The sequence below is a fragment of the Thermobia domestica genome, chromosome 13, assembly GCF_964235325.1.
Source record: "Thermobia domestica chromosome 13, izTheDome1.hap1.1, whole genome shotgun sequence".
NCBI lineage: Eukaryota > Metazoa > Arthropoda > Insecta > Zygentoma > Lepismatidae > Thermobia > Thermobia domestica.
Genome location: NC_137466.1, coordinates 194,182,752 through 194,195,396, shown reverse-complemented (window position 1 = coordinate 194,195,396; position 12,645 = coordinate 194,182,752). Strand labels below are relative to the sequence as shown.

The 12,645-nt window shown below is 35.4% G+C and overlaps 1 long non-coding RNA gene across 1 annotated transcript in view; it reads left to right on the top strand.

The window, feature by feature from the left end:
* LOC145668914 (uncharacterized) overlaps nucleotides 1-12,645 on the top strand; it is a 165,080-nt gene that overhangs the window by 63,279 nt on the left and 89,156 nt on the right. The window lies entirely within an intron of this gene.

The window sequence follows — 12,645 nt, the reverse complement described above, 5'->3', positions numbered from 1 at the left end:
TATTAACCTTTACCGCAGTTTGGAGATAGTCTAATTGGATAATCCTAAAAGAAACGTCAGAATTTATCAGTTTCTTTTCACACAGAGAAATGTATTTTTTTTGTTATATTTGTATGTGAAAATTCCCGATATGTGATTGGTTTCATATTCTTCTACTAAAATCAAGTAGATTTCAACCACAAACAGTCGACCTAGAGTATTTCAGACTCCTGGAGGAAAGCACATGTCAGGCTTTGTTAAGATTGGCCGAATTTCACGAACATTATTGTGGAACGGACAGGCAAGTATTATAACGATAACATTTATAAATACGAATATGGTGATATGAACAACAGTCTGTAACGTATGATAGCAAATTTCAACTATGGCCAAACCTGAACATTTCGCTTGTTACGTTTTGTGGCCAGATATGTATAAACATGTTGTTCTATACAATGTAGATATCAAGGATCTTATAAAATAGAGGATCTGCCTTTACAACAAAATCTTGAAGCCATACGTCACAGTTTCGCCACCCCTACTCTGCCCACTCCACCCAATAGGATCGCAATGTTTTGAGCCAACAAACATGGCGGAGACGAAAGTAGCCAATCAGACGATGGCGGAAACGAGAGTAGCCAATCAGACGTGCCGATGCTCGGTTGTTTTTTGGCTTCATTATGAAGATATATATATAGAATGAAGATATATATGGGCAGATCCTCTATTTTATAAGATCCTTGGTAGATATAATACGAAGAGAAGACATTAATAGTGGATGTATTCTCAATTATAAAGAAAGAATTTTGTGAAAAATATAAAGGTACATGCAGAAAATCTTTGGAAAATACATCAGTTTAAATATATTTTATCTTGAGTGTTAGTATTGAATATTTAGTGCGTAAACTACATTTTAACTAGTTTCAAAAATTCTGAAATAGCGAACTGAGGGCAATATATAGATGTTATAGTATTTTTATATAGACCCCGCCGTGTATAGACAGATGATAGATAAACAGATGAAAGAATGGAATGATAGTAGCACACTCGGAATCACTTCAATAAGAATACGAACTAGAACAGGAGTTTTATTTTCAGTAAGTCAGAAATTATAAAAATGAAGAGTAAAGCCCTGTATTCACTTGTTCGACTTAGTCGGCACAGCTAATCGACTTTCAGCAGTTGCGACTAGATCGAAGAAGCGATTAGGTCGATTATAGGGCGTTTACACTTGGTCGATTTAGTCGCACGGCTAAATCGACTCGCTGCATTTGCGACTAAATCGAAGCAACTAGACCGAATGAGATCGATGGATGTGTTCAATTGTTTCAACCGAAATTGAATGCTGCTTGTCGACTCGCTCTCCTCTGGTCGATTCGAAATCGACTGGCAATTTTAAAGATGTCCAAGCAAAAAGTAATTGGTACAATTTGCGGTGTTATAGCAGAAGAAAATCGAATCGACCACAGAAAATAGAACGTCTTTCAATTCAGTTGCTAGTCGATTAGTCGCTTTCGATCAACAAGCGATTAAGTTGAAGTCTGGTTTACACGGTCGATTAAGTTGAAAGTGACGTCAATTCAACTGAATCGAACGCAAATCGACTAAGTGTAAACGCCCCATTATATAGACAGATGATAGATAGACAAATGTAGATAGACAGATGATAGAATGGAATGATAGTAGCACACTCGGAATCACTTCAATAAGAATAAGAACCAGAACAGGAGCTTTATTTTCAGTAAGTCAGAAATTATATAAAAATGAAGAGTAAAGCCCTGTATTCACTTGTTCAACTTAGTCGGCACAGCTAATCGACTTTCAGCAGTTGCGACTAAATCGAAGAAGCGATTAGGTCGAATCAGATCGAAGAATTGTGTTCAAATTATTTCAACTGAAATTGAATGCTGTTTGTCGACTTGCTCTCCTCTGGTCGATTCGAAATCGACTGGTAATTCTAAAGATGTCCAAGCGGAAAGTAATTGGAACAATTTGTCGTGTTATAGCAGAAGAATTAAGGGACGAAATTAAAATAGCAGTGACAATAGAAAAGAAAAGGAAATAGTGTTGGGGAAGGGAATGGATATTAAGAAGACGGTATAACATAAAATACACGTTCCTACATTATGGAGAAACACTCCGCTGGTTGAAATTGATATGTTACACAGTCGTCTTTCATATGGACTCACTCATCGTAACCGTAGTATAACACTTGTAAACATGAAATACTGCTTACCTACATTTTGCAAAAATGTTCCGCCAGTGGAAATCAATATCCTATTAGTTTTCTTTCATTTATACTCAACACATTTTAACCATAAAATTACCATTGTTATGACGGTCTTTTGAAAACTCCCACTATACAATGTATTATGAAATCATTAAATACCGAAAAATGATACTTTTTTTTTTTTTTTCAAATTGACACAATGTCATAAAATTGCAAAGTTCTTCACTAGGATGATCATTAGTCAGTAGAAACCGTGCAGTCCCAGTTTAGGTACACAGATAGGCGGAGGTAGGAATTGGTTGCTGGGGGGGGGGGGGGCACGGTTAATACAAATCAAAATTGAAGGATCTTATAAGTAGCATTTTTGCTTTTTGTCAAAAAGTTGGGGGGAAATGCCCTCCATAGCTCCACCCATGGGTACACATATTCATTTATTTCAACGGTATTTTACTCTTGCAGAAGGGAGGACTTCTGCAGATTTACTTTAGATGTAGTATTACTGGATGCAGATTTACTTTAGAAACGCTTACCTGTTATCGATACAAATAGAGCTTACTGCCATAAAAACTAACAGTAAGTACAAAAAGCACTAACAAACTTGTGGTAGATAGCCGCTAAAAGCGAGAATGCTACTTAAACCACTCAGGGTAGGAGCAGCAAAACCTTTGCTTACTTGTTAGCATAAAACATTAGATTATTATTAACAGGTCCTGTCATAACACTAATTATGTTACTAATGTAACACTTATTATATTACTTGTATAATGTAGCGTAAAAAGCGATCAGATTGATGAAACCAAGCTACCTTTGGTTGGTATGTTTCTTCCACACCTGCACCCGACATTTTCGAAGCATTTACTTTTTCAACTTCTCTATTATAGGTCGTTCTAATAATTTTATTTTGAAGATCCACAGTTGTGATTTCTAAACTCATTTGATGAATAATTGCTTTCAGTGTTATTTCTCTAGCAGCAATATTCCTGTAATGGGGCGTTTACACTTAGTCGATTTGCGATCGATTCAGTTGAATTGACGTCACTTTCAACTTAATCGACCGTGTAAACGGGACTTCAACTTAATCGCTTGTTGATCGAAGGCGACTAATCGACTGGCAACTGAATTGAAAGACGTTCTATTTTCTGTGGTTGAAATAATTGAACACATCCATCGATCTGATTCGGCCTAGTTGCTTGGATTTAGTGGCAAATGCAGCGAGTCGATTTAGTCGTGCGACTAAATCGACCAAATGTAAACGCCCCATAAAGAGTATTTTCTGTATTCCATAAGCATTTATTTTTCTCATATAATTATAAAAGTAATATCATCTCAGCTGTACCGAAACGGGCCATTTTCAGGACACTTTTCCTTTCCACTGAAAACTTTTATTGGAATCAGATGTTTAACACTAGGCAACCCAGTTGTCTTCGTTGGGTAATCTGATCGAATCGACCACAGAAAATAGAACGTCTTTCAATTCAGTTTCCAGTCGATTAATCGCTTTCAATCAGCACGCGATTCAGTCGAAGTTCTGTTTATACAGTCGACTGAGTCGAAAGTGACGTCAATTCATCTGAATCGACCACAAATCCACTAAGTGTAAACGCCCCATAAGAAAGAAAAACTTACCTTGTGATGGCTTTTTTTTTTTTTTTTTTACTGCTTCTTGCTATTACATAATTTAATAATAGTTTATGTCAAGTTGCTGATCCTGATTATATTTTACCTTCTTGTACCCTACGTTTTGTATGAACTTGGTAAATATCATAAAACGGAGAAGTGCAGTGGGTCAATTGCTGTTTTAAAAACTATTCACAGAAATAGCGTCAAGCTAATCAGAAAACAATTTTCGAGAAGTCGTAAAAATCACACTTAATCGTAAAAGGCACGTGTCGAAATTTTTTACCTGATAATACAGAGCACGCGTAAATAACGTCTTGAATTTCAACGGTTGATTACTTCTTTCTATTCAAACGCAGGAAAATATAGTTTACACATACGAAAAGGAATACTTTTCAATTATTTATTTATTTTTATGTACTACAGAGTGCAAATTACCTTGAGGATGGAGACCTAACTTCCTCAAGCACTTTTTAATCACCCTTCCAAGAAAACCAGCTGAAGCATTCCTTCCAGAAATGCTTCTTTTACCCCTTCCCACATAATGTCTAGTGATAAAAAGTTCTAGTATTTTGTCAAGTTCCAGTGCTTTTTTACCAGGGGTAAAAGTGGATATGAAAAGATAGGGGGACGCAAGACGTCACGCCCCGTGCCCCGCTTTTTTTTTTTTTTTTAATTTAAGGAAGTTGAGGAAAGCCATAGACATTTTCTAGAAGTGGGGAACGACGCTGTGGCTTATCACTGTGATTTACTACATATTTAAACGTAATCGTTATTCTGGAAGCATCGTTTCAGATCAGTAGCGTAGCTAGGATGTGTGTTTGGGGGCAGGGGGCCCAAGTGCTGTTATAGGTACATATAGAAAAATTACAAGCAAAAAATATATAAACATAAAAATATATAAAAAAATTACAAACATCAAAGTACCAAAGTACATTGTCGGACCTCTTTGGATGGGCGCCCCCTCTGGGGCCCCCTTCCCTACGCCACTGTTTCAGATCAAGATTTCTAGTTTTGAGAGGTGAGAAACAAGCTTTAATTTTGTTGAAAACGCACAGGAGTTTCTAAGAGATCCCACAATGTGATCAACAATAACATAAAATACTCCAGTACGTACAATACAAGTTTTTTGTTCTGAAGTTGAGCGTTCTGCGTTAGTGATTGACATGAATCATTAAACGTGGATGATTAGGAACCCATCCAACTTGACAAGACGCTTAATCCAAATGATAAATGGGCCCTTTTTCCCTTCATGATGTGCTTTATAGTCTTTTATATTGAAACGGTTCTTGAATTCAAACAATTCGCTTTTCTAATCACGACCTTGAAATCTAACATGACAGATGGTCATCAGTAAGCAGTTTTTTTCTTTTGTTCTTATTGTCTTTTTCCCTGTAAGCAGAAACCGACCAATTTAACATTTTATTCTTCTTCATTGAATTATTCATTGATTGCTCTTGACTTATCTTTTATTCGATGTTCGCCTGACAACTTTGCTTCATTCAACACTTTATATTTGAGATTCTGTTGAAGGATGTTTACAAATTCGTCTTGTCCTTGAACTTTATCTTCTTAATGGGTGCCTATACTTCTATTGTTTTCATATGTTTTTCCTCCTGCTTAATTTATTCTGTGCAAATTGAGTAAAGACACCACTAAAATGAGAGAGGTGATCAGAAAATAAGGTTACAAAGAAAGTAAGGTTAAAATAAGAGAAGTGATCAGAAAGTAAGGTTAAAATAAGAGAGGTTAAAATAAGTAAGGTTAAAATAAGTAAGGTTCAAAATAAGAGAGGTGATCAGAAAGTAAGGATAAATAAGAGAGGTTAAAAGAAGTAAGGTTAAAATAAGTAAGGTTAAAATAAGAGAGGTGATCAGTAAGGTTAAAATAAGAGGTTAAAATAAGTAAGGTTACAAGGAAAGAGAGGTGATTAGAAAGTAAGGTTAAAATAAGAGAGGTGATCGGAAAGTAAGGTTAAAATAAGTAAGGTTAAAATAAGAGAGGTTCAAATAAGTAAGGTTAAAATAAGAGAGGTGATCAGTAAGGTTAAAATAAGAGAGGTGATCAGTAAGGTTAAAATAAGAGAGGTTAAAATAAGTAAGGTTAAAATAAGTAAGGTTAAAACAAGAGTGGTTAAAGTAAGAGAGGTTATCAGTAAGGTTAAAATAAGTAAGGTTAAAATAAGAGGTGATCAGTAAGGTTAAAATAAGTAAGGTTAAAATAAGAGAGGTTAAAAGAAGTAAGGTTAAAATAAGAGAGGTGATCAGTAAGGTTAAAATAAGAGGTTAAAATAAGTAAGGTTACAAAGTAAGAGAGGTGATTAGAAAGTAAGGTTAAAATAAGAGAGGTGATCGGAAAGTAAGGTTAAAATAAGTAAGGTTAAAATAAGAGAGGTTCAAATAAGTAAGGTTAAAATAAGAGAGGTGATCAGTAAGGTTAAAATAAGAGAGGTGATCAGTAAGGTTAAAATAAGAGAGGTGATCAGTAAGGTTAAAATAAGAGTGGTTAAAATAAGAGAGGTTATCAGTAAGGTTAAAATAAGAGAGGTTAAAATAAGTAAGGTTAAAATAAGAGGTGATCAGTAAGGTTAAAATAAGTAAGGTTAAAATGAGAGAGGTTAAAATAAGTAAGGTTAAAATAAGAGAGGTGATCAGTAAGGTTAAAATAAGAGGTTAAAATAAGTAAGGTTACAAAGTAAAAGAGGTGATCAGAAAGTAAGGTTAGAATAAGAGAGGTTAAAATAAGTAAGGTTAAAATAAGAGAGGTTATCAGTAAGGTTAAAATAAGAGAGGTGATCAGTAAGGTTAAAATAAGAGGTTAAAATAAGTAAGATTACAAAGTAAAAGAGGTGATCAGAAAGTAAGGTTAGAATAAGAGAGGTTCAAATAAGTAAGGTTAAAATAAGAGAGGTGATCAGTAAGGTTAAAATAAGAGAGGTGATCAGTAAGGTTAAAATAAGAGAGGTGATCAGTAAGGTTAAAATAAGAGAGGTGATCAGTAAGGTTAAAATAAGTAAGGTTAAAATAAGAGTGGTTAAAATAAGAGAGGTTATCAGTAAGGTTAAAATAAGAGAGGTTAAAATAAGTAAGGTTAAAATAAGAGGTGATCAGTAAGGTTAAAATAAGTAAGGTTAAAATAAGTAAGGTTAAAATAAGAGAGGTGATCAGTAAGGTTAAAATAAGAGGTTAAAATAAGTAAGGTTACAAAGTAAAAGAGGTGATCAGAAAGTAAGGTTAGAATAAGAGAGGTTAAAATAAGTAAGGTTAAAATAAGAGAAGTTATCAGTAAGGTTAAAATAAGAGAAGTGATGAGTAAGGTTAAATAAGTAAGGTTCAAATAAGTAAAGTTAAAATAAGAGAGGTGATCAGTAAGGTTAAAGTAAGAGGTTAAAATAAGTAAGGTTACAAAGTAAGAGAGGTGATCAGAAAGTAAGGTTAAAATAAGAGAAGTGGTCAGAAAGTGAGGTTAAAATAAGAGAGGTGATCAGAAAGTAAGGTTACAAAGAAAGTAAGGTCACCTCTAAAATGAGAGAGGTGAAACTTGTATACATTATTTCATACAACCAATACAGCCAACAGATAGTCTCCATATCGGTACATACATTATTTTTCGAGATAGTCTCCATATTAGTTGAGGATTTGTCGCATCGTGGGATAAGATTAAACATTCCCTCCTGGTAAAAATCCTGTTGTTGCGTGTTCCGTCACGTTGTTACGAGTGTTTCACTTCCTTGTCTGAAGCGAAGCAACGGTCTCCTACGTGCTCTTTCAAGTGAGGGAACAGGGGAAGATAGTTTGGAGCGAGCACCGGGCTATAAGGAGGATTGCTGATGATGTTCCAGCCACTGATTACCCTCATGAACCACTTCCTATATAAGTAATGGACATTATTTTTTCCCACAATGCAACGAAAGTGATTCTGCGACACTACCGGCTAGAGTTGTAACTAACTGCATCGTCTGCTACTCGCATTAGCTAAGTGTATCATTGGCTAATTCTATCAGACTCAGGCGCTCTGAATGATTTGATTCGTTCTTGCTTTTAGTAGTCCGTAGTAACCAACTTCCTTGAGTGGTGGCGCCACAGTCTCCGCAGTTTCAGCAGAAAGAGCAACTGAGACCTCTTATGTTATATAATTACTCTATGGTTTCAGCGATACTGTTCTAACAGCTTGGTGATTTTCTGGGCTTTATGCGGGCGCACGTTGTCGTGAAGAAAGATTATTCCCTCTGTGAGAATTCCTGACTGTTTCCTTCTGATTGCTTCGCGCAATGGTGTCAAGGTCTCACAATATCGGTCAACAATAACTGTGCGCTCTCTTTCCAAAACTCCACGAGTATGACCCCGGCGCTGTCCAAAAACACTGTAGTCATCACCTCCTCTTAAATTTCTTTATCTTTGGAGAGAAGGAGTATTACGACATTTCGGAGCCTGCTGAAATTAATTTGTAATAATGAAATCTTGTTATATGAGAACAATAGAAAGAAATACAAAAGTTTTATTAAACGCCTACAGAGAAATGGGTTGAGAATTAAAAGCAGAGAAAATTAAATATATAGAAAATCGTCGGGATCGTAATACTGCAAATTATGGATATGTTAAAATGTCAAATAATACTTTCAACAAAATGGATACTTTCAAATATCTAAAAACAGCGTTTCCCAACCTTTTTCAACTTGCGGCACACTATGGGTATAATTTAATTCTCGTGGCACAGTCATAGATATTATTATTTGTAAATATACATAATACTGTGGTATTTTTCTGTGATTACTGATCTCCTTCTCACAGACAAGAAAGCTCAATCACTGGTTCTTCCCCGTGGTAAATCATTATGCTTATTTTTCATTCTCATTTAAAAATAGAAAACAATTGCAATTAAATATTGGACTCTGGTTTTTAAAACTAAGCTTTCTTTTTCGAAAACTGTATCCAACCTTTCACTAACAGGGTAAGAAGAAAGATCACTAAATAACGAACGAACAAACAAATCTCTTTTAGTTGTAAAACACAAATGTAGGTAATTTGTATGCATGTTTGCTTTGTCGAAAGGATTGAGTGATATTTTAAAATTTCAAGTTACGAAATAGTCTGCAGCAATAAAGAAGCAATAATAGTCATAACAATGATAACAAATACTTTTTTCAACATTAAAAATGTACAGAAAAGTAACACGGTATGAAACTTAAAGTTGTAGATTCATAGTAGAGGTTCATAATAATGTGAAATGCAAATATACATTTTTCCTTTGTCTTGCAATTAGATTGCAATAGAATTAATAATTTGTTTCAATTTCCTCGCGGCACTCCAGCGGCCCATCCACGGCACACCAGTATGCCGCGGCATATCGGTTAGGGAACGCTGATCTAGAATATATATTAACAGATCAAAACCATACCTGGTGCTCGTCGTAAATTCAGTTTACTAATTTATATTGGACTAGATGAACCTGCGCTCTCTACATAGCGCATCATTCAAATATGAGCATGAATCTTCTTGTAATTTGTCACAACATCTGTACATGTCCCTTTACAGAAACAAGTGAAGAACGTGAAGCGAAAAAATCGGCAAGAGATATCGTAAAGGGATTTTTTTTTTCAATATCTCGTACCGTTTGGATTTGAGCCTACTTCCTGTTGGAGTTTTCAATTCATGTATGACCAGTGTTTTCTTTCTTCTTGCATGCAGTATGTAATAAGCAAATACATTACACACACAATTAATTATAATGCAAGTGATATATGGTGTTCATTGGGCAAAACAATCAAAAAATATTTATCTTAAACTGGAGAAATGGTTATCCTTCGTTTTTCATTATAATTTGGCCATGAAACAAACGCCTGAGAGATATACAACCCCTGTATACAAAAATGTGGTGTTGGAATGTATAACTCGTACGATATTATGCTTTACTTTTTTTTAAAAAAAAATCAACAATTCTAGTATACCCCTAAAAATGTGTAATAAAGAAATAACGGGCATGTTTTTCAAAAATATTCAATTAGAACTGGACAATCTACACAAAATTTGGAATCGCCCTAGAAAAACGGCACATTTGTAGCACTTGTGTTTCTCGAGGTCTCATTGCGAAAGGATTGGAGACAAATATATAAACGTTTCTTGACCACAAACATATAAACCTAGCATTTTAATATATAGATGCTTCATCTTTTTTTCAGATTTGCACCGGGCGAAGTTGAAAAGCAAGAATAAGTAAAATATTGCTATGAAAATAGGTTTCTTTGAAGAAGAAGGAGGAGGAGGAGGGGAAATTGGGCCTTGATGTCTTAGTGACAAAGCGCTCATCATCGACGAGCAGAGTTTCTGGTTCAATCCCAGCTCTCGGCGACTGCGCTTTGTGGTTGACAAACAATGTATACGTGGGTTTTTCTCAGACCTCTCCCGCTTTCTCCCACTTCCGTCTTTAAATCATTAACATTCATCTCATAACCATCGCCTCCCTTAGCTTCGGTGCATGATCGTGGGACGTTAAATTAAAAAGCTTTTTTTCATATTTTGATCTATTTTTGAGAAATTTAAAACTTTTGAAAATTTGATTTACTTTAAAGTTACGCAGAAACGGATCAATAAAAGTAAAATAATAATAATAATAATAATAATAATAATAATAATAATAATAATAATAATAATAATAATAATAATAATAATAATAATAATAATAATAATAATAATAGTATAATAGCTAAATCCATAAAAAGATGTGTTACCTCTTCATCTCTGGCTTATCCATTACAAGTCAGTTTTTAGTCTGTGCTTAGACATTTCGTTAGGTTACGTTGTCTACTACAAACTCTAATTGAAGGAAATTTAACGATTTTTTCCTATACAAAACATCTATGCCATAGACGCAAACCGAACCAACAATTGCATATCTTCTGTCGTAGATCACTCGTCTGTACCGGTTAACTAAAAATATTAGTGTTCTCGATTTTGTCACGGGAAACCCAAATTCGATTTCCCGTGGAAACTCTCATTTTTTGAACTCTATATATAAACCTCTAACTTTGTACCATTTAACGGCAATATTGGAATATTGTCGTTACACTTAAAATATAAAGAAGCAAACAAATCATCCATGCATCCGCTTTTAAAGGAAGGAAACATCTTTCAAAATAACTTCAATCACCACTAAATCTATATTTATATTATATAAAATACACAATAAAATGACCCTGTAAGAACTTCAATAAATTTACTTTGTTTCACAGTTTGCAATATCCCAGTGACAAATAATCTTGTAGTGTGCATAGATTTTCATCAACCTCCCAAATTCATATCATTTGAAGACATTTGAAGACCCAGGCGATTTTTGTTTAAGAGGCATGTCTAGAAAATAAGTGTACTAGATTTTTGTAGGTTTCAAAAATAAAATATTTAAAACAAAACTTTTACATGGTTACATCCAAGGATCTTACAAAATAGAGGATCTGCCCTTACAAGAGAATCTTGAAGCCACACGTCACAGTTTCACCAGCCCTACTCTGCCCACTCCGCCCAATAGGATCGCAATGTTTTGAGCCAACAATCATGGCGGAAACGAAAGTAGCCAACCAGACGATGGCGGAAACGAGAGTAGCCAATCAGACGTGCCGATGTTCGGTTGTTTTTTTGGCTTCATTGATTTAATAGGATGAAGATACGCGTACATATGGGCAGATCCTCTATTTTGTAACATCCTTGATTACATCAGTATGCATGTGAACTATTTTTCCACGCATTTGTAACCCCTCTCAATGCATTTAGTGAGACGAAGGATCAATATTTTTATGCCTTGCTCAAAGACGTCTGCCGCCACCTCTTTTGCGCAGTTCTTCACATTCACCTTCAGTTCCTCGTCAGTTGACAATTTTTCCCACCCATGTGCATCTTCAGAGTAGTGAACAGACGATAGTCTCAAGGCACAAGATCAGGAGAGTGCGCATATCAGTCAAAATTGACGGTCTTCCTTTCCTTTGCTCATCGTGTATATCAGTACGACCTTTTTTAAATTCACGATACCATTGAAACACACCCGTGCGATTCCATACTTCCTCCACCATGAACTGATTTTATCTAATTGAAAGCTACAGACGAAGATTTTCCCTTCACAACGAGATAACGGATAACGCTGCGAATCTCGTACTTGGCGCCAGATTTTATCAAGATCTTTTACTGAAGACGTTACTGAGGCCACTTGAACTCGCTGGAAAGAGTAGAAGCTAAGCTACACGGCAATATGACCAACATAGTAATAACAAATTCCCTGTGCTCGCGACGGACCTAGTACCCTTATTTTGTGGACTTGCCTCGTATATATCATACTATGGTTATTGTTTATTAAAGAGCGAATTATAGAATGAGCTCCTTCTGGTGTTTGGCATTCATGTTTGTGTGATACGAAATTCGGAAGTGCGAAAATGTTGTAGATCCACCGTTGATCTATTACTATTGCATTGTATCCTAAAGCCTGTGACAAACATCTTGGCATTTCAGCTAAACGAATAAAACACAAGCTCTGGCGCGACGTTGCCAAGTGGTAAAGGGGTGTGGCTATGGCTAAGCAGACAGACTACAGCGCGATCAGGTGGCAGGGGATAGACGTGGATGTGTACAAAATAAACGTGGCAATACCTGTCATTTGCTAGCAACATTTAAAGGGAACTTGGAGCGCCGCCTTCAAATACCAGGATGTTTATCACACCGTTTAATAGTATGTGCTTTTACATAGGAATTTCGGCCATTTTCCATTGTTTCTATTTTTGACTTTGTAACGGCATTTAAATGTATTGTTTCTATCGTTACGGTTCCAATGAGAGTTGG